This window comes from Monodelphis domestica, chromosome 1, assembly GCF_027887165.1.
Source record: "Monodelphis domestica isolate mMonDom1 chromosome 1, mMonDom1.pri, whole genome shotgun sequence".
NCBI classification, from domain to species: Eukaryota; Metazoa; Chordata; class Mammalia; order Didelphimorphia; family Didelphidae; genus Monodelphis; species Monodelphis domestica.
Window position 1 is genome coordinate 607204466 of NC_077227.1, and position 4524 is coordinate 607208989.

Consider the following 4524-nt stretch of genomic DNA (forward strand, 5'->3'; position numbering starts at 1 on the left):
TGTTATCCAGGACAAGTCATTTAACCCTATTTGTCTCATTCCTCAGTAAAATGAGCTGGGGAGAAGGAAATGGCAAATTATTCCAATCTCTTTGCAAAGACAACCCATATGGGGTCACTCAGAGTCAGACATGACTGAAATGATTGAACAACAGACTACTTAGATACTTTAATTGGACCTCACATAGCATATACTCAAGGCCTTTCACCATACTGATTTCTCCATCTCTGAACACTTTCTAGTTTATTAATGTCTTTTTAAAATGTTTCCCAATAGGCACCTGTTCCACGATGCCTTGGGGCACCTTCACCATCCTGGACAATGCAGTATGATACTTCCAGGTGGTTGTGGATTTCCAATATGGTGGGCAGCTCTTTCCACATGGGTAGGTCCCACCTCAGAATCCCAGAGTTGCATGAGCCTGGCTGAGTTTTCATACCTGTTGCTGCAGGTCTACAGTTTCCACCACCTGCACCAGCACTACAGCTTCTGTATGTTGCTGGGAGGCTCGGACCAGCTGGACAACATCACTTACAGCCCCAAGTTCATTTGTAGGGTGACTGATATTTGTAATCAATGTTCCTCTGATTACTGGTACACCTTGAGCTAAATGGGGAAAATCTGCCTGCAATGCCATTTGGCTAAACAGAGACCAAACTCCTTTAGAATTTATCAGTTTTTTGTCAGATAGCCTGATGATTGTATAGAAAGGTACCTTAAACGCTTCACTTTTCTACCCCTTCTGGAAATTGAACATATAATGAGGATGCATATGGAAGCACCAGAAAAACAGAAACGCCAAATATGACTTGCAACAGAAGTAACAAATTTGTTCATGGCCAGGAGGGACTGGGATGTGCCAAAAGGTGTACACAAGCCCTTTGTCATTGCAGTATAAGATGCACTAGAAATTATGTATGAAGAAGAGTTATTTAAAGAAACTCCATTCTTTGAACCTGGAACAAGCGTACTGGATATATTCACAAAGCAAATGCCGTTCCAGATGGCCCCAGAGGGTACCGGATGATTACAGGAGTGATCAGTACAAACCACAAACAAGTAACTAATCCACAAATTATTCTAGTTGTCAGAGAACATATTCACAAAATTTCTACATTATAAAGTGGCTTCAGTTGTGACTGGAAAAGAAATAATCTAGCTGATAATAAACCTTTTATATCATCAAAAAAAAAAAGAAAATGAAATGATGTTTCCCAGAACCAAGTACAATACTCTAGGAGAGGGAAGATGAGTTGATTACAGAAGGACCATCACTTCCCCCTTCTTACAAGGTATGCCTATCCTATTTCAGGTGGACTGAATTAGTTTTTAATTTTTTGGCTGCTATATTATACTCCTATTGATCTTGCAGTCTATTCAAATCCCCACTTTTTCACAAAATTGCTTTTAAAATCATGCCTCCTTCAACTTATCCTTACAAAAAAGGTTTATTTTTTTGGTGGAGATACTGAAGTTCATGACTTACATATACTTTTATTGAATTTTTCTCTCATTAAAAATAGTTCATTGTGAAGTTCTTTTGAATCCTAATTCCCTCACACATATTTCCCAGATTTATAACACCTGTAAATTTGATGGGCATGTTTTTGTACAAGTCATTGATAAAAGATGTTAGGTGACTTGGGACCAAATATAGATCCCTGGGAGTACTCCACTGGAGATTTATTTCCACAGTGAACCATGAAGTCATATTCTTCTTATTAACTGACTCATTGTAGGAGAAAGTGACTCTGTGTTCTTTTTTAAACATTGTATTTATTTAATTAATTAATTTAGAATATTTTTCCATGGTTACATGATTCATGTTCTTTCCTTCATCTCCTCTATCTCCCCTCCAATAGCCAATGAGTAATTCCACTGTATTTTACATGTATCTTTGATCAAGACCTATTTCCATATTATTGATATTTGACTAGGGTGATTGTTCTGTCTACATCCCCCATCATTTCCTCATCAAACCATGTGATCAAGCAGTTGTTTTTCTTCTGTGTTTCTACTTCCACAGTTCTTTCTCTGGATGTGGATAGAATTCTTTCTCACAAATCCCTCTGATTTGTCCTGGTTCATTGCATTGCTGCTAATAGAGAAGTCCATTACATTCAATTGTGCCACAGTGTATCAGTCTCTATGTACAATGTTCTCCTGGTTCTGCTCCTTTCACTCTGCATCAACTCCTGGAGGTTGTTCCAGTTCACATGGAATTCCTCCAGTTCATTATTCCTTTTAGCACAATAGTATTCCATCACCAAAATATACCACAATTTGTTCAGCCATTCCCCAATTGAAGGGCATCCCCTCATTTTCCAATTTTTTGCCACTACAAAGAGTGCAGCTATGAATATTTTTGTACATGTATTTTCCCCTATTGTCTCTTTGGGGTACTGGATCAAAGCTGGATCAAAGGGTAGGCAGTGACACTGTGTTCTTAAAGATTGTTATGGAGTAAAATCTCTGGAGTACATTATATTAAGCTAGAACAATTTAAAGTACAGACCCAATGAGGGACATACAATCTTTAGTCAGAGGATCAACCTGTTCCAAGGTCTGAGAGTCTCAATTCTCAGATTGGCTACAGGATGTTTAATGTATCAGGCTTATCAACTATTTGAGACTATCACAGAAGGATTTCAATTTCCATGAAGGAGCAGCTATACAGATAAAATACTGGAAACTTGAAGCGTTTTCATTTTGTTTTTTTTAGTTCCAAAGGCAGAATGATTATTGACCCAAACCACTAGAAGTAACTGAATATTGATGAGGCTTCAATGCATAGACATCTAATCTTGTAAAAGAAAAGTTGGGCTTGCTCTTTTCCTTTAAAGGGTTGAATTTCAAGGCTTCTATAAATAGCAAGCTTCTTTGGTTCATTTAAAATATAGTTTGCTTTCAAAAATATATTGCTTACATGCAACTTTTTAGGTATTCTTATTGTTTGAATCAATGTATTTTTTGTCATCTTTTCATATTACTTGGTTCTGGTATCCCCACCTTGTCTTATTTAATTCTTTCTGGTGTAAGGAGATAATGATTCTCTTTATCATTCCTTTCCTACTATTCCTTTCCTCCTATTCCTTTCCTCAATCCTTTCTCCCTCTGCCTCCTCTGATTAGCTTTTGGATCATGACATAGTGGCTAAAATGGTGACTTAAAGTCAGGAAGACCTGGTTTTCAATTCTGCCTCAGATATTTATTAGCTATGTGACACTGGGCAACTCACTTGATTTCTCTCAGTTTCAGTTTCATTATCTATGACATGAGAACAATAAAAATGTCTACACTACTGAATTATTGTGAAGATAAAATGAGAATTAATGGAAAGTGTTTCAAAAGCTTTAAAATGCCATGTAAATGTGAGATTTATTATTGCTATTATATATATTTTTTGTCTCCCAGCCTCTACTCCCATTGGTTTATAGCTATGAAACCCCAGCTCTTTTCCAAATGAAGGAGCTTTTGTCTTAGACTTTACATTAAATTTTAAAAAATACATTTTGAATAACCCCCAATATTATTTAGAGAAGATCAAGGTTTTTTTTTAATTTGAGTTCTTCATATCTCACGAATTATATTGATAAGATGTTTTCATTTAATGGATCCTCAGCAAGATATGGGGTATGGAAGTCAATTCAGTCCCTTTAGACTTTGATGATAAAATTACAAGCCCATTTTCAACAGTAATAGAAATAAAGCTTATACTGGTTGTTTTGTTGTAATAGATTAGACCAAAGTAGTTTTACAATTCATTCTCTCTCTGGTAATTTTTCTATGTATGCTGAACTTAGTTTTATAGCAACTTTGATCACAAGTAGGATCAGGTGGAAAGAAAATGCCAACGTTTTTCTTAGTAGTTTTATGTAATGAATGTTGTTTAGTTTTTTTAGTCATGTCTTAGAATCCATTCTGTGTATTGGTTCCAAGGCAAAAGAGTGGTAAGGGCTAGGCACTGGAGGTTAAGTGACTTTCCTGGGGTCATTTGGCTAGGATCAGGTCATATCTGAATGCAGGACCTCCTATGTTTAGGCCTGGCTCTCAATCCACTAAGTCGCCTAGCTTCCCTCCTCCCCCTTGCCCATGTATTCTTTAACTAAGGAGGCAGGAGCTGATAGGAGTCTTCAAAATATCAAAAGTTATCATGGGGAAACAGATTAGACTTTTTGATCTATATGAGCCAATTTTCCATCTGGACCTGTGATTTGGTTAAAACCACAGGATTATTATTTTTTAGATGACACAATGGGAAAACAAACCAGTTGGAGACCTCTTTAAGAATGGGAAGAGTCAGAATGGGATTAGACTATGGGATAAAAAACCTCTAGTTAAAGAAAAAATTTGAACTAGGGATAAAGAGTGGTTTGGACCAACCTATTTAAACTTTTTTATTAGGACTTTTAGCACAAGTTCTAATGTTACTCCTTTAATAGATCCTTCTGCTTCTCTCTTCAAAAACACTTCAGGCTTTGCAGCTCCCCTTGCAATCTAATCTGTTATAATTCAATTCAATTC

General features: G+C 36.5%; 1 pseudogene; it reads left to right on the forward strand.

Annotated features, from left to right (window-relative positions):
• The first annotated feature begins 290 nt into the window (after nucleotides 1–290).
• Nucleotides 291–2671, forward strand: LOC100033237 (tyrosine--tRNA ligase, mitochondrial-like; annotated as a pseudogene).
• The last annotated feature ends 1853 nt before the right edge of the window (nucleotides 2672–4524 follow it).